At 42.0% G+C, this 18,836-nt stretch overlaps 1 pseudogene; it reads right to left on the reverse strand.

The window, feature by feature from the left end:
• Positions 1-6,146: 6,146 nt before the first annotated feature.
• Positions 6,147-9,331, reverse strand: LOC100386230 (E3 ubiquitin-protein ligase ZNRF3-like; annotated as a pseudogene).
• Between the last annotated feature and the right edge of the window lie 9,505 nt (positions 9,332-18,836).

Raw genomic sequence — 18,836 nt, forward strand, 5'->3', positions numbered from 1 at the left:
TTCTAATTTAAAGTCAATATTTTAATAATCTTTTTGAAGCTCCAGTTGGTTGCTCTCAGCCTGCAAATGGACCACTACCAATATGTAATTAAAGGAGAATAACAAATAGAATATAGATTACACAGGTGCTGACTTACAAATGCAAATGTTGTAGCAGAAGATTAAGCTCCCAGGAGGCTAGAGGTGTGCATCTTTGCTTATTGCCATCGTAATTCATTAATGGTCAAAGTAACACTGAGATCAATATTCCTGCAGTCATGGGAATGAGAAAAAATGATCCCCAGCAAAACAAGGTGCAAAGACAGTCTCAAAATGTTTCTCCCTACATAATTAAGAAACCAGCCATTGTCATGAATTTTAAAACTTAACAGATTTTCTTAGCTATTGTATGTTCAAGAGGTGGCATACATTAAAGGATCTTGAAAAGAATTATTGTTCACTTGCAGTGGTTCGCATGCAGATCCCTGGGCCCCAGTGAAGGTAATCAGATTCAGTAGGGTTGTGTTTGGAATCATGGAATCTGCATTTTTAGCAAGTGTTACATGGACCACCCTTTGAGAAATATTAATAAAGGCAACTGCTATGGCACAAATGACAGCATATAGTAAATAATACAATTACATTACAGTCATAAGTGCATTTATAATTAATTAAATGGTATAGATGAAACTGTATAGAGAAGCTTATGATTTCCACTGCCAGTCCCATTTCCTGTGAAGACTTTTTTAATGTTTTATTTCATTTCTAATTTACATATAATTATACATATTTATGGGGTACAGAGTGACATTTCAATACATGTATACGTATACATTGTGTGATGATCAAATCAGAGTAATTAGCATATCCATCAGCCCAAACATTTATCATTTCTTTGTGGTGAGAACATTCAAAATTATTTTGTCTAGTTACTTTGAAAAACACAATGCAATATTGTTATATTGTTAACTATGGTCATCCTACTGTGCAACAGAACACCAGAACTTGTTCTTCCTGTCTGCAATTTTGTATCTATTGATCAGTCTCTCCTCATGCCCCCCACCCGCTCACCCCTCCTCATCCTCTGGTAACCACTATGCTACTCTGTATTTCTATGACATCAGCTTTCTGAAATTCTGCAAATCAGTGAAATGATGTGATATTTGTCTTTCTGTACCTGGCTTATTTCAGTTAACACAAAGACCTCCAGGTTCATTCATGTTGCCACAAATAACAGGATCTCATTCTTTTTTATTGAGGAATAGCATTTCATTGAGTATATACACTGCATTTTCTTGATCCATTCACCTGTTGTTGGACACTTAGGCTGATTCTTGGTAAATGTGAATAGTCCTGCAATAAACATGGGAGTACAGATATATCTCTTCAACATACTGATTTTAGTTGTTTTTATTTTAAATTTTCCATAAGTTATTGGGGTACAGGTGGTATTTGGTTACATGAGTAAGTTCTTTAGTGGTGATTTGTGAGATTTTGGTGCACCCATCACCCAATCAATATATCCTACACCCTATTTGTATCTTTTATCTCTCGTCTCCCTCCCACCCTTCCCAGAGTCCATTGTATCATTCTTATTCCTTCGTGTCCTCATAGCTTAGCTCCCACATATCAGTGTGAACATATGATGTTTGGTTTTCCATTCCTGAGTTACTCCACTTAGAATAATAGTCTCCAATCTTATCTAGGTCGCTGCAAATGCCATTAATTTATTCCTTTTTATGGCTGAGTAGTATTCCATTGTATAAATATATAAATATACCACAGTTTATTTATCCACTTGTTGATTGATGGGCATTTGGGTTGGTTCCACTAGTTTGCAATTGCAAATTGTGCTGCTATAAACATGCGTATATGCAAACATCTTTTTCATGTAACGACTTATTTTCCACTGGGTAGAGATACCCAGTAATGGGATTGCTGGATCAAATAATAGTTCTACTTGTATTTCTTTAAGGAATCTCCACACTGTTTTCCATGGTGGCTGTACCAATTTACATTCCCACCAGCAGTGTAGAAGTGTTCCCTGTTCACTGCATCCATGCCAACATCTACTGTTTTTTGATTTTTTGATTATGGCCATTCTTCCAGGAGTAAGGTGGTATCACATTGTGGTTTTGATTTGCATTTCCCTGATCATTAATGATGTTGAGCATTTTTCATATGCTTTTTGGCCATTTGTGCATCTTCTTTAGAGCACTGCCTATTCATGTCCTTAGCCCACTTTTTGATGGGATTGTTTCTTTTTCTCTTACTGATTTGAGTTTGTTGTAGATGCTGGATATTAGCCCTTTGTAAGATGTATAGATTGTAAAGATTTCCTCCCACTCTGTGGGTTGTCTATTTACTCTTTTGACTGTTTTCGTTGTTGTTGTTGTTCTTGTTTTGTTTGTTTTGCCGTGCAAAAGCTCTTTAGTTTAATTAAGTCCCGGCTACTTATCTTTGTTTTTGTTGCATTTGCTTGTGGATTCTTGGTTATGGAATCCTTGCCTGAGCTAATGTCTAGAAGGGTTTTTCAAACGTTATCTTCTAGAATTTTTAGTTTCAGGTCTTAGATTTAAGTCTTTGATCCATCTTGAGTTGATTTTTGTATAAAGTGACAGATGAGGATCCAGTTTCATTCTCCTACATGTGGCTAGACAGTTATCCCAGCACCATTTGTTGAAAAGGGTGTCCTTTCTCCACTTGTTTTTGTTTGCTTTGTCGAAGATCAGTTGGCAGTAAATGTTTGCATTTATTTCTGGGTTCTCTATTCTGTTCCTTTAGTCTATGTCCCTATTTTTATACTGGTAACTGCTGTTTTGGTGACTATGGCCCTATAGTGTAGTTTGAAATCAGGTAATGTGATGCCTCCAGAATTATTCTTTTTGCTTAGTCTTGCTATGGCTATGTGGGCTCTTTTTTCGTTCCATATGAATTTTGGAATTGTTTATAGTTCTGTGAAGAATGATGGTGGTATTTTGATGGGGATTGCATTGAATTTGTAGATTGCTTTTGGCAATATGGTCATTTTCACAATACTGATTCTACCTATCCATGAGCATGGGATGTGTTTCCATTTGTTTGTGTCATCTATGATTTCTTTCAGCAGTATTTTGTAGTTTTCCTTGTATAGGTCTTTTGCCTCCTCGGTTACATCGATTGCTTTTTCTTTTCTTTCTTTTCTTTTCTTTTCTTTTTTTTTTTTTTTTTTTTTTGCAGCTATTGTAAAAGGGGTTGAGTTTCTTATTTGATTATCCACTTGGTCGCCATTGGTGTATAGAAGAGCTACTGATTTGTGTACATTAATCTTGTATCTGGAAACTTAGCTGAATTCTTTTATCAATTCTAGGAGCTTTCTGGAGGAGTCTTTAGGGTTTTCAAGGTCAATGATCTTGTCTGATTGCTCCAGCTAGGACTTCCATTACTATGCTGAGGAGGAGTGGTAAGAGTGGGCATCCTTGTTCTAGTTCTCAGAGGGAATGCTTTCAATTTTTCCCCATTCATTATTATGTTGGCTGTAGGTTTGTCATAGATGTTACTACATTGAAGTATGTCCCTTGTATGCCGATTTTCCTGAGAATTTTATATATAAAATTTATATCTATTTATATATATAATTTATATGTATTTATATATTATATTTATTTATTTTATATATATTTATATATATATATAAGATTTTGTTGAATGCTTTTTCTACATCTACTGAGATGATCATGTGATTTTTGTTTTTAATTCTGTTTATGTGGTATATCAGGTTGATTCCATATCTTGTTTAATGAGAATACTGCTGCAATAAACATGGGAGTGCAAATGTGTCTCTTCAACATACTGATTTTATTTCCTTTGGATAAATAGCCACTAGTGGAATTAATGAGTCATTTGGTAGTTCTATTTTTAACTTTTTGAGGACTGCTATGCTGTTTTCCATAATAGCTATATACATTCCTACCAACAATGTAGAAGGGTTCCATTTTCTCCACATTCACACTAATATTTGTTGTTTATTGTCTTTTTGGTAATAGTCATTTTGACAAGTATAAAGTGACATCTCATCGTGGTTTTGATTTGCATTTCCCTGATGATTAGTGATGTTGAGCATTTGTTTGTTTGTTTCTTTCTTTCTTTCTTTTCTGCTTATTTTTGAGATGGAGTCTTACTCTGTTGCCAAGCTGGAGTGCAGTGGCACGATCTTGGCTCACTGCAACTTCTGCCTCCCTGGTTCAAGCAATTCTCCTGCCGCAGCCTCCCAAGTAGCTGGGACTACAGGCATGCACCACCATATCTGGTTAATTTTTGTATTTTTAGTAGAGTGGGGTTTCACCATGTTGGCCAGGATAGTCTCGATCACTTGATCTCATGATCCACCCACCTCAGCCTCCGAAAGTGCTGGGATAACAGGTGTGAGCCACAGTGCTCGACCTACATTTTTCCTATACCTAGTGGCCATTTGTGTGTCTTCTTTTGAAAGGGTCTATTAAGGTCTTTTGCCCATTTTTAAATTGGATTATTTGGTTTTTGCTATTGAGTTGAATTCCTTATATATTTTGCATTAACTTCTTGTCAGATGCACAGTTTGTAAATATTTTCTCCCATTCTTTAGGTTGCCTTTTCATTCTGTTGATTGTTTCCTTTGCTGTGCAGAAGCTTTTTGGTTTGATGTAATCCCACTTGTCCAGTTTTGCTTTTGTTGCTTATGCTTTTTTTTTTTGAGAGGGAGTCTCACTCAGTCACTCAGGCTGGAGTGCAATGGCATAATCTTGGCTCACTGCAACTTCCATCTCCCAGATTCAAGCGATTTTTGTGCCACAGCCTCCCAAGTAGTTGGGATTACAAGAACTTACTACCATGCCTGGCTAATTTTTTTGTATTTTAAGTAGAGATGGAGTTTTGCCACGTTGGCCAGGCTGATCTTGAACTCCTGATCTCAGGTGATCCACTTGCCGTGGCTTCCCAAAGTTCTGGGATTACAGGCATGAGCCACCTTGCTGTCTGTGTTTTTCAGTTCTTGTCCAAAAAAAACTTTGCCCAGATCGATGTCATGGAGTATTTCCCTTATGGTTTTTCCCAGTAGTTTTATAGTTTCAGATCTTACATTTAAGTCTTTAATCCATTTTGAGTTGGTTTTTGTATATGGTGAGAAGTGGAGGTCTAGTTTCATTCTTCTGTATATGGATGTTCAGTTTTCCCAGCATCATTTATTGAAGACACTATCCTTTTTCCAAGGTATATTCTTGGTATCACTACAGAAAATTAGTTGGCTGCATGTAGATTTATTTCTGTGTTTCCTATTTAGTGGCATTGGTTTATGTGCCTATTTTTATGCACAGACATAAAGATACAACGCTGTTTTGGTTATGATAGCTTTGTACAGTATATTTTGAAATAAGGTAGTGTGACGTCAGCTTTGTTCTTTTTGTTCAAGAATGCTTTGGACATCTGGGAACTTTTGTGGTTCCATACAAATTTTAGAATTATTTTTTTCTATTTTTGTGAAGAATGTCATTGGAATTTTGACAGGAATTGCACTGAATCTGTAGAACACTTTGGGTAGTATGTACATTTTAACAATATTAATTCTTTCAATCCATGAACACAGAATACCTTTCTATTTATTTGTATCCTCTTCAATTTCTTTCATCAGTGTTTTATAGTTTCCATTGTAGAGATACGTTACCTTCTTGGTTAAATGTATTCCTAGATTTTATGTTTATATGCGGACATATATATATATATATATATATATTAGTTATTATAAATTGGATTGTTTCCTTAATTTCTTTTTTGGATAGTTCATGATGGGCATAAAAAAAAAAACTACTGATTTTTGTATGTTGATTTTGCATCCTGCAACTTTACTAATTTGATTTACTGGTTCTAACAGTTTTTTTTTTTTATTGGTGGAATCATTAGGGTTTTCTATACATAATACCATGTCATTTGCAAACTGGGACAATTTGACTTCCTCCTTTCCAATTTGGGTGCCTTTTCTTTCTCTTGCCTAATTACTTTGACTAGCAGTTCTAGGACTAAGTTGAATAAAAGTGATGAAAGTGGACATCCTTATCTTGATCCAGATCTTAGAGAAAATCTTTTCAACGTTTTTTTAGAGTTCTTTAAAATATATATTTAAATAACTTTTTACATTTACATACAACATCTTAAAAAAAAAAAAACAGAACTCAATCCCACACCTCAGAACCCCAAGCACACATACTTTACAGTACAGAGCATGTTATCAAAAGAGGCAAAGGACTCGGAGAATTTTGTCTGTTGATTTGTTAATGGGGTAGGGGGTGATTTTGCCACAGGGGGCTCACATTTTGGGTTGAGAAGGAGGTCTCTCTTTATTACCACTTTTGTGTGTTTGTCAAAGCTAAAAAAATTTTTTGTTTTTGTTTTTTGAAGGAAGTCAGTTTGGAGTTTCCATACAGTTCCCAATTTCCAGCTAAGAGTTCCTTCTGAACTCAGGCTTCTGTGCTGCTGCTGTCTGCTGAGCGAGATCTCGGTCCTGCAGCCTCAGTGGCCGTGGTGCTGGACTCCTGAGTGTCCTGGAGGGCACTGGGGAGGCTGGCCCTGGCAGCACCTGCCTCCTCTGGAGGGTAGCCAGGCCACAGCAGGGCCCTAGCCTGGCAGCACAGAGCCCGCTCCTCTTCCCAGGTTGCTCCCAGGCCCCTATGGGGCCATGGGGCATCTGGGCCCTGTGTCCCACCCCAGGAGCCGAGGCTGTGGGTTCGTTGGCAGTCCGAGGGCAGGCCCAGGTCACAGTCCACATCCTCCGGAATGATGGGGATGCGCTGGCTCAGATCTCGGGCCCCCGCTTAGCAGCCGAGCGGGGGCTCTTTGGTGAGCGTGTACTGCACACTCACCGAGTAGTCCTCAGTGTAGCAGCCGCTGCCCCCTCTGCCGCGACGTGGCACCTGCTTCTCTTCATAGAAGCAGCAGGGCAGGCCCTCATATTTCACCCCGTCTGTCCTGGGCAAATGGTCGGGATGAAGGCCGTACAGGCCCTGGGAGCTTCCTGGCTGGGGCTCCCCACCCGCGGGGCCAGAGCCCTCTAAGAGGTGGGGCCCCAGGAACAAGGTGCTGCTGCCAGCTGCTGTGGCGCTAGGCCCGGGTGGGGAGGGCTGGGGCTCGCAGCAGCAGGCACATGATGGCCCCTCGTGGCCCCCCCTTCCAGGTCCTCCTGATGTCCTGGGCGGCCCCAGGAGAAGCCTCGAGCCCCACTTCTGAGGTAGAGCTATTGGGCCCCCTGTGTTCCAGGGAGGAGTTGCTGCTGTAGTTCATCTCCAGGCTGCACGTGGACACCTGATCCCCCGAGGGAGAGGCAGGGCCTGGCCAAGGCTCGCCCCGCCCAGCACCGTGACTGTGCACCGCAGGGAGCTCCTCAGGTGGCGGGGAACCCTCGAAGCACAGTGCAGGCCCCCGGCCTGAGCCCCCCGCCTCACTGGCGCGGTAGATGAAGGGATCATAGTCGCTGCTGAGGGAGCTGCGGAAGGTGGAGCAGCTCCCGTACACGCCCTGGTTGCTGACCTCAGTGCAGTCTACCACAGAATCACTGGAGGAACAGTGGCACTGACTGGAGCTGCTGCTGCTGCTGCTACTGCTGCTGCTGTCGCTGCCCGGGCAGTCGGCCAGGTAGCCACTGCACACCGAGCGGTGGCCGTGATAGCAGCTGAAGCTGGACGTGCTACCGCTCTCCAGGTGGGAGGGCGGGGCCACGTGCACTACGGTGGGGAGCAGCAGGCTGCCGCTGCCACTCGGAAGAAAGGCACGTGCCGGGCCTCGGGATGCGAGGCTAGGCAGGGGCTGCCCCTCTTGCTCCGGGTAGCTGAGGCCCTGGAAGTAGTAGTGCTGGTACATGGTCTCGTACTGGGAGAGGCAAGCTGCCTTGGAGAAGCTGCGGCTGCTCAACTTGGGCCTGCGGAAGGGATGGGCTGGGTAGAGTAGGCCGGGTTCTCCAGGCCACAGCGGTGAGCAGCCAGGCTGTGGTCCAGTTGGAGGGGTGGGTAGCTGCGGACGTAGGCGGAGGTCTGCGGGGAAAAGAGGCTCTGCTCCCCTTGCTGGTCGACGGTCAGCAAGGTGACGGGGTTCCCGTGGGAGTCCATGCTTGTCCTCGTGGGGTAGGCCGGGATGGCGTTGGTCCTGTGCACGCGGCCGGGGTAATGCACCGGCAGGGTCACCCTCGGCTGCCGACCACGTGAGAGGTTGCTGGTCTCCACACACACGGCGTCTGGGTTTCCCTTTTGTTCTATGATGTTGTGCCGACAGTGGGGGCAGGTGTTGTGCTGCAGCAGCTGGGGGTCCACGCACTTCCTATGAAACCGGTGAGTACAGGGGATGACCCGCCGCTCCTCTCCGTCAATGTACTTCTTCAGGCAGATGGCACAGTCAGACGTGGAGCTGCTGCTGAGTGTGTCCAGGGCCCCACAGCTCCCCTCCGGCGTCCCTTGCTCTTGGAGTTGAACTTTCTGGTTTCCATCTTCTCCAGAGCCTGCACGGCCAGCCTGTTCATGGAATTCTGACTGCGTCACTGCTTCAGCTTGATTTTGACAAGGAGGATGAGGCAGACCAAGGAGACCATGACGAAGAAAGCTAGGAAAACCCCCATGTTAAAAGTGGGTTGTCGAGGAGTGTGGTGCTGGATCCTTGCTCGAGCTACTTTCTGCTTGTTGACTGTGGTCATCAGCTTAATGGCATCTGCACCCTTCACATACACCACCGGCCTCTTGAGCAGGTCTTCCAAGTCCTGTTTCAGCTGGTCAATAGCTTCTGGGTTTTCAGATACATCAAAGATGACCACAGTGGCTCCCCGCTGTACTGCTTGCTCAGCCTTTGGGTCCAGGCCTTTGGCCTCTACGCCACAGGAGTCCCCAGGATCTTCTTGCACAGGAGTCTCTACCCTGAGTAGGACAGACCAACTGATGCAAGTTCCAGATGGGTCTTCTTGCCTAGGGCAGTTAGGCACGGTTTCACGTCCAATTCTGGCTATTCCAGCTTCACCACTCCTACCCAGCCGTATTCATGCAAGTCCACTTCGTCGTTGTTATTACATAGGCCCAGTGGGTGCATCTGCACGATCTCGCCCTCAGCGCTGAGCGTGGACCCGGCCCTCGAGAAGCGGCCAGTGAGGCCGGTGGTGTAGGTGGTGTAGTCGCAGCTTGGGCTCGACTCGAACAGCACCACCTCAACGAACGCTGTCTCCTTGGCCCGCGCCGCGCCGCGCCGCGCCGGGCCCCGCGGCCGCCAGCAGCAGTCCGAGCAGCAGCTGCAGCGGCGGCAGGCTGGGACACCGGAGGCCGCGGGGGCGGCGGCCCGGGGCCCCTGGGCGCCCGCCCGAGCGCGGCCTCATGGTCCTGCGGTGGGAGGGCGTGGAGGGCGGGCGCGGCCGGGCATAATTGCTGGCGGGATGAGGACCCAAGGCGGGCGGACTCCTCAGCCCCATCGCGGCGGCGGCGGCGGCTTTGTGGGTCCATCTTTTCAACTTTACCCCATACATTATGATGTTAACTGTGGGTTTGTGTGAAGACTTTCTGTTAAACATTTTTGCTTTTAGTTTTTCTAGTTGTAAACAGGCTCTCTCACCCAAAACTTTTAAAATAAATACTTTTTTATGATATGCTCATATTTTACATAAATTGGAATAACAAGGCTAAGAGTGGTACGACTCATGCCTGTAATCCCAGCATTTTAGGAAGCTGAGGCAGGAGGATTGCTTGAGTGCAGGAGTTGGAGACCAGCCTGGGCAACATAGAGGGACACTATCTCTACCAAAAAAAAAAAAAAAAAAAAAAAATCAGCTAGGCATGGTAGTATGTGCTCGTGGTCCCAGCTACTTGAAAGACTGAAGTGGGAGGATCACATGAGCCTGGGAGGTAAAGGCTGCAGTGAGCCCTGATCATACCACTTGCACTCAGGCTACAGAGCAAGGCAAACGAAGAATAATATTATTTATTTGTTTGTTTGCCTTGCTCTGTTGCCTGTCTCAAAAACAAACAAACAATAATAAATATCTGAAGTAGTATAAATGGACTATTAAGAAAGTCCCAGCTGTGGCCAGGCACAGTGACTTACACCTATAATCCTAATGCTTCAGGAGGCTGAGGTAGGAGGATCACTTGAGCCCAGGCATTTAAGACCAGTATGGACAACATGATGAGATCCCACCTCTGAAAAAATTTTTTGGCCGGGCCCAGTGGCTCACGTAATCCCAGCACTTTGGGAGGCAGAGGCAGGTGGATTACGAGGTCAGGAGTTCGAGACCAGCCTGGCCAACATGGTGAAACCCTGTCTCTACTAAAAATACAAAAACTAGCCGGTCATGGGAGTGGGCACCTGTAATTCCAGCTACTTGGGAGGCTGAGGCAGGAGAATTACTTGAACCTGGGAGTTAGAAGTTGCAGTGAGCCAAGATCACACCACTGCACTCCAGCTTGGGTGACAAGAGTGAGACTCTGTCTCAAAAAAAAAAAAAAAAAAAAATAGTAATTTTTTTCAACGCTGCACAATTTCAAAGCTAAAAAGCGGTAAGAATGGCAAGGTATTAATCTCTGTGGCTATGAGGTATGTCACTTTAGCAGGTAATCAGAAATACAATGGAAATTGGAATTACATGCTCTTTGATAACATGAATTTGGATATGATGACTTTGGTGACTGGCTCCTGTCCTTTGGCAGCAGGATCATCTTCGTCATTTCATCAACTCTGTACTAAATTGGCGCCACATGTTATCAAATTGACTATGGTAGACCCTACTTATTGAGTTACAGTGAGGTTTTATTTACACCTCTCCTCATTTAATAGTGGCTTGTAGACCATGCTGTTATTTAAAAGTTTTGTAAGTTTAAATCTAGAAGTGATTCAATTGGCTTTTATGTTGTTAATTTATTATTATCATTATTTATTTTAGTTTATATTTTAGATGGAGTCTCACTCACTCTGTTGCCAAGGCAGGAGTGTAATGACACAATCTCAGTTCACTGCAACCTCCACCTCCTGAGTTTAAGTGATTCTCATGCTTCAGCTTCCTGTGTAGCTGGGATTATAGATGCCCACCATCATGCTCAGCTAATTTTTGTATTTTCAGTGGAGATGGGATTTCACTATGTTGGCCACAAGTAATCTGCCTGCCTTGGCCTCCCAAAGTGCTGGGATTACAGGCGTGAGCCACTGCACCTGGCTGATGTTGTTACTTTAATTTGAATTGTAATTTTAAATTAATTAATTTTAAATTAATTAATGTCACCCTGTATGATCATAGCTCATCTCAATTATAAAAAAATAAAATAAAATTTAAAAATATATAAGAACATTTTGTAGAGATAAAGTCTTACTTTGTTGCCCAGGATGGTTTCAAACTCCTGGGCTCACATGGTCTGCCTACCTCAGCCTCTCAAAGTACTGAGATTACAGGTGTGAGCCACAACCCTGGCCTATTATCTTAATTTTTAGAGTTATAATGTTTAGATAGTTTTTATTCTAGAACAAGGTCATCTAGAAGCAAGTACCCGTGAACATTTAATTCAGTGAGAACAATAACCGAATCCTGAAAATATATTCTTTTGGAACAGAAGTCAGAGACAATAAAACACTATATAAAGGCCATATGGCCATGTACCAAGCTATTAAATTTTGGAGACAGTACTCTGTGAAATATTAAAGATAATTCTGGGAAAATTTAAGAGCGTATTAAAGCAAATACAACTTTAAGTTTGCAAATACAATTTTCTAACTGGGCATGGATAATGAAATGGAAAAAAATGCTATGGCTGCAAGATCATCTGTAACACAATATGTCCTTATGCTACAGAGATTGTCTGCACCTGTGCTCTGAGATTATACCCCCATGACTATACAGATTTGCCTATAAAAAAACTACTCATGAATTATGCATGCTTTGTATAGAAAGTGTTTGGAAAAACCACTCCTCTTTCCAATTTCTTGGCTATCTAATGGCCTCCAGGTATAAAAGATAAGCATTTAGCTCATGTATGTTATCTTCTTCCTCCCAATCCTTCGATGTTTGGTAGTTACAACATTATTTTCAAGTTTTGTTGTGGTTACTCGTTCACTTTAAATAGGTTACACCTCAATTTTTCATTCCAAAAACTTGAGTCAGTATCCTTGACTTTGGATCATAGAAGTTGCAGGTATCTATAATACTATCCTTCTCTTCATATTTCCCTAACTTTCTATTTCCCACCTTTTGTCAGCTTCACTTTTATATCATGAAAATTAATGCTTGCCTTTTTTTTTGCGACATAACCAAGATCTTCCTCACTTTGTCCTTAAGTTGACTGTAAAGGATGAACTTTCACTCAGAAGATGCATAGATTCTGCAGCTCTAATATACAGGATGGTGACTGTAGTGAAACAACAAAAAGTAGTTACATTATTAAGACTACATCAATATTGTGCACTGCTAAACTAGGTAGCATAATAGTAGTGCAATTTTCCTATCTATGAGGGCAGTATCATATCCTTCATATGTTCATCATACCCTTCATATATTCAATGAAAAATGTCTTAGCACCATGTACTAATCTTTTTCTTCTACTCCCTAATTCATGAAAATTATACATTATTCTTTTAAACTCGACCATAACATACTCAATTAGCTTTTTGTTTTTTTTTTTCCTGGAATTATTAATTGCCTTTTTCTTTATTGACTAAACGTATAGTTTATCTTAACTGAAACTTTGGTTGTTGTTGTTGTTCACCTAGTAACACTATGGACTGCATGAAATTATTTTGTCCCAGAGTCCTTCTCTTTGGAACTCTTTTTCCTCCTACTTCAAAATGGATGGTTTTTTTTTTTTTTTTTTTTTTTTAAATCACACACTACTTTCCTTTCTTGTGTTAGAAAGATTCCTTATACCTTACTTTTTCTTGGATAAGTTCTTCATCCTGCTGGAATACATGCTCAAATAACTTAAAAAAGGAATCCTTGCAAGTAAATTTTACAAGTCCTGGTTTCTATGAAACACCTACTTTCTACCCTCACCGTTGATGGATAGGTAGGCTGGATATGTAAATTAGTTTCAACGTTAATTTCCCCAGAACTCAAAGGACTACTCTGTCATCTTCCAGCAGCCAGAGATGTTAACGAGAATTTGGCTGCTCAATTTACATTCCTCTACAGGTGGCCTAATTTTTCCTTCTGGAAGCTTTCAAAAACTTTTGTTTATTCTTAGAGTTCTAAAATTTTACAAAATTATGTCCAAGTGGGTTATTGTTCCAGTTTATCACAGTTGGCACTTAGAGGGTTATTTTCATGTAAAAATATGTCATTTTCTGGGAAATTTTCTTATATAATTTCTCTAGTAATGTCCCTTATACTATTTTGTCTGTTCTTGACTTCTGGATCTCATGTTACTTAGCTGTTGGACCTCTTAAATGGGTCCTCCTATTTTCTGAACAGAAGATCTCCTATTTTCTGTCATATTTCTCATAAATATGACAGATGATGGAGAATGCCATGTTCTCACCTCAACATCTTCACTACTATCACCTTTGTCTGCATCAATTGATTAAAATAAAAATAACAACTACTACTAACTATGTCAGCCTGGAGTAGAATCCTTGTTTTTACCACTTTGAGTGTTCTACCCAGTCCTCTCAGAAGATTGATGCTGAAAATACCCAGAGATGGAATGTTTTAAATAAAAAATAAAAATAAAAAACCTTATTGAAGTCCAGTTGTAGATATAGCCTTCCCCTCTTCTGCCGGGCTCATCACTCTATCACAGATAAAATTAAATTGGTGTGGCATAATTTGCACTTCACGAAATCATGTTGATTACAACCCAGTACCTTGTACTCTTCTAGGTGGTTGCAAATTGATTGTTTGATGATTTGCTCTTGTATCTTCCCAGGTATCCAAGATAAGCTGAATAGTCTATAATTACTACAGCTGTCTTTTTCCCTGTTTCAAAAAACAGGTACTCCATCTGCTGATTCTACTTGTCAGGACCATCTCCTGTCCAACCTTCATTTTCTAACATAAAGGCTGGTGGTCTTGCAATTATATTTGCCAATTCCTTAAGTGTCCTGGGATGCCAGTAATCAAGCCCTGCTGATTTGCATGTACCAAGCTTTCTGAAGTGCTCTTCAATCACTTCTTTCCCCTTGTTTGCATTTGCACCTCCCAGATGATAGCACTTAATTCAGTTTAGTTTCCTTATCATTGCTGATTAAAAAGAAAAATTGAAACAGATTAAAAACACAGTAAAAGCCTCTGGTATTACAGTTATTTATTAATAGTTTTTATTTAGCAGTATCTGTTGATGGTATTGTTTTGTTAGTAGTCTTAGTGATTGCATTTTTACATCCTATAGAGCAAATTCCTTCCTGTCTTCTTCCTTCCATTTGTCCTCCCTTCCTGCTTTATTCATTCCTTCCTTTCTTCCTCTCTCCCTCCCGTTTTCTATCCTTCCTTCTCTCTGTCTCTCTCTTTCTATGTTTCTTTTAAATGTCTTACAGATGGCAAGGTAAAGGGGAAGGGAGGAAAGAGAGGTCAAGAATCTCACATAACATTGTGACAGAGGCATTTACTAATCACCAAATACACACATGCTCCCCGCAGTGTGGGGTGGGGGGCACATGACTAGTTCCGGTCAATAGGTAATGAAGAGCTATGAGTTCCCCACAATCTCTTTCCTCTGCCCCAGTTAGCTAGAAGTCACATATGGATGGTGAATTAACAAAAGGCAAGCAGTGTGGACCCTGAGTCACCACTGGAAGGCCACAGTCCTGGAGAGTCATCAGAGCCCCAGAGGACTATGTGTTAAGCCACAGAGATTTGGGGGTTTGTTTTTTCTAGTTTATCTTCACTAATAAAGTACCAATTTCTGGATTAGTAAGATTAGGTTAGTTTTTTGCCAAGGGAACAAATTAACCCTGAAATCTACATGGCTTATTATGACAAAGGTTTATTTCTTATTCATGGTACGTGGTAGCTAGTTTCCAAAAAGGGCTCCCAATGACTCTTCCCTCTTGGTAATCACACCCTTGGAAAGTCACCTCCCACTCTGACTCCGCAGGATCCCACGACTCACTTTAAACATGGAAGTATGTAGACATAAGTGTGGCAGAAGTGACACTGTGGCTCTCCCCAGTGCCTTAGGAATCCTGGCACTTCCTGATATTGCATTTGGAGCCATTCACGATGTAAGATGTCTGAAGAATGAACTTCTATGCAGAGGAACACCAAAGTGCCAGACATAAGCAAAGAAGCATCTTTAGTTCAATCCCAGTCAAGCTTACTAAGCACTGCAGACCCAGGCACCATCTGACCACAACCACAGGAGAGACTCTCAGTGAGTCTGTGAGAACTCTCCAGGTAAGGCCAGCCAGCTCACAAAATTGGAGAAGTAACAACACATTGTTGTTTTAAACCATTTTGTACGGGATGGCTTGTTAGGCAGTGGTAGCAACCTGAAACATGGTACATACCCAGTGTGGGTGAATGGGCATTGGGCTCCACACAGACATTCATGAAACCAGGTTGATATGGGTTCCACCATCTTGTATCTGCACCATGGGGAATGTGACCTCTTTGATGGCAGTAGTAAAGGAAGAGAGGGCTGAGGGATTGCAATCCAACTTTTAAATGTTTTAATCTCTGTTCCCAGTCCATTGGCCAATGAGAATTGTCGGGGAGTAAATGGAAATTCAATGCGCATATATTACATGACTCTGCCACAGACCTTGCCAATAAAATTTGCCCTTGTTTCCTACAGTATTATAAGAAGGCCTATCCAAGTACCTACCACCCAACTGACTTTCCAAGAATTATAAACAATAATGTAAGACTAGCTCATATACATCTTACAGAACCAACTGAGTGTACCTCCTCCCAACTTTGCATTCTGTGATGCCATGTGGTAGCTAGAAATCAGCCATGGTAGAAATATTTGCACCAGATAGCTTGGCAAATGGAACAAATCGGGCTTTCTTCCCATGTATCTTGTTATACCAGATCCAAAATATACCTACTATTCAAGTTACCTCTTTATCATGCATATTTGTTTATTATTATAGGTAGAGTTTTTTAAGCTAGCCATTTCTTTCCCTATTGCAAACAGACCAACCTATGAATTGAAGATGTTAGTATAAACTGATTAACATTTTATTAATAAAAAGATGGTGGTCTGAAGTTTCCTTTATATACCAGAATGTACATATTTTAATACACAAATACTAGGTTAATATCACATTAGCACAGTATTGAAAATGTTGCTATAAAAGAAGTACCTATTTTCAGTTAACATCAACAAGGTTTTCATCCCTCCAGTCATTATTGCATCTAATAACACTGCCATAACTACTGATTCATTCTGGAAGCTTCAATATCTTTTAGGCTTTAGAGCTTATAAGACTACACTTCTTTATTTTAAGCCTTGCTGAAAGACTTAATTCAGTGTCCTGTTCTAGTTCACCAACTCTTTATTTCCAAAGCTTCAACCTCCACATACAAACAATCAGGAGAAAGGCCATCAATAAGGTTTCAGCCTCTATTATGGGATATGAAGCAATAACATTTTAAATAGGACCTAGGAGGCCTGGAGGAGTTAATACATCTTTCAGCAGTGCCTACTTTAAAATTCTGGAGTAGTTTGAAGCCTGAAAATCTGGATTATTTATTAGGAGATTGAGAAGGATCCAGTTGGAGGGAAACCTCATTTACCAAACAAGAAAGGATAAGGTTTGGTAAGGTTTGGATAAGGTTTGAATCTGTGTCCCTGTCCAAATTTCATGTCAAACTGGTAATCCCCAATGCTGGAGGTGGGGTCTGGTTGGAGGTGATTGGATTATGGGAACGGTTTCTCATGAATGGCTTAGCACCATCCCCTTGGTGCTGTTCTTGTGATAGTGAGTTCTCATGAGATCTAGTTGTTTAAAAGTATGTAGCAACCCACACACACACCCCCACCAGCTCTTGCTTCTGCTCCAGCCATGTAAGGTGTGTCTGCTTTCCCTCTGCACCTTCTGCCATGATTTCAAGTTTCCTGAGGGCTCCCCAGAAGCAGAAACCACCGTGCTTCCTATACAGCCTGTGAAACCATAAGCCAATTAAACCCTCTTTCCTTTATAAATTACCCAGTCTCCAGTATTTCTTTACAGCAATTCGAGAACAAACTAATACATGCTTACAAGTAACATCTGAAAACAAGATGACTAGAAACCTTTCATTACAAATAACAAGGGATTTGAACTTGATTCATGCCAAATTATGTAGTAAAATAAAACATAAGACAATTACAGAACGAAAGATTAGTCATCTTTAAAATGCTGCTTCATGGATAGAACTCAGTGAGACTACCTACCGATGAGCTTGATGTTCATCAGTTCAGAGCAGGAGGAAAAAGAAAGAATTATTACACACACCAACCCACTTGCTATCACAACACTGATAATTTTCTAGGAATTCTGATGCTTTTTTATTTTTGGGGATTAATCCACATTTTTTTAATTTTTATTTTTTGAGGCTGGGTCTCACTGTGTCACCCAAGCTGGAGTGCAGTGGTACAATCATAGCCCCCTGCCGCCTCGGTTTCCTGGGCTCAAGTGATCCTTTCACCTCAGCCTCCCAAGTAGCTGGAACTTCAGGCATGCATCACCACACTCAGCTAACGAATCCACATGTTAACATTCTTTTGTTTACAAGAATGATTGATTGTATTTTCCAAAGATGGCCACCTAATATACATTCTGGCCACATGCTTGTTTTAAAATGTAATGCTGGCTGGGCGCTGTGGCTCACACTTGTAATCCCTGCACTTTGGGAGGCCGAGGAGGGTGGATCACCTGAGGTCAAGAATTCAAGACCAACCTGGCCAACATGACGAAACCCCATCTCTACTAAAAATACAAAAAATTAGCTGGGGGTGGTGGTGGGCCCCTGTAATCCCAGCTACTTTCGAGGCCTGAAGCAGGAGAATCACTTGAACCTGGGAGGCAGAGGTTGCAGTGAGCCAAGATTGCACCATTGCACTCCAGCCTGGCCAACAAGAGCAAAACTCTGTCTCAAAAAAAAAAAAAAAAAAAGTGATGCTGACATTCCTTCACTAAGAGATGGGGTCCACAACCAAGGTGGATCTTTGTAACTGCTTCCACAAATAGAACGAAATCAAATGATATTGCATGGCTTCTGAGGCTGGGTACTAAAAAGTAATGTGGCTTCCACCTGGCCCTCTCTTCCTGAGACCTGTGCCTTTGGAGCCCTTAGCCTCCATAGGAAAGTCCATCTATCTGAAACCACCATGATGAAGAAACCACAGAGAAACAGAGAGATTCCTATGTAGCCCCAACTCTTCCAGCCCCAACTGCTTGAGTCTTTGCAACCCAGGAACCAGGTATGTGTGAGCGAGAGTTCATACAGTATCAGCCCCCAGTCTTCAAGCTGTCAGCTGAAACCAAATTGGAGTGGACACAGCTGTCCATGCTAAGCCTTGCTCAGACTACAGATCTGTGATAAACGTAAGTGTTGTTCTTGTTTTAAGCCACTGAATTTTGCAACCATGGTTGCTGAAATGGCAAGAAACAGATGCCGTTCAAGCTAGCAACAGCAAAATGTCGAAGAAGGTTATAGTATGAAAGTCCAGAACCATCTGAGGACCCCAAAAAGAAGAGGCACAGCTGGGTCTCATGATGGGTTGACCAGAACCTAAACCAGACCAGCAGAAGCCAAGTCAGCTTCTTTGCTCCGGTATCCTCCTCTCTGTGTCTCCACGGTCTTCTCTGGTCTCTTACTTTGCAGTCCTCCTGTCTGCGTCCCGGCACGTCTTCCTCCTTCCTTCTCTCTGCAGCCTCGTGTTGTGTGTTTCTTCTTGCCTGTGATGCAATGCTAAAGCTCT

This window comes from Callithrix jacchus, chromosome 1 (genome assembly GCF_049354715.1).
Source record: "Callithrix jacchus isolate 240 chromosome 1, calJac240_pri, whole genome shotgun sequence".
In the NCBI taxonomy this organism is placed as follows: Eukaryota; Metazoa; Chordata; class Mammalia; order Primates; family Cebidae; genus Callithrix; species Callithrix jacchus.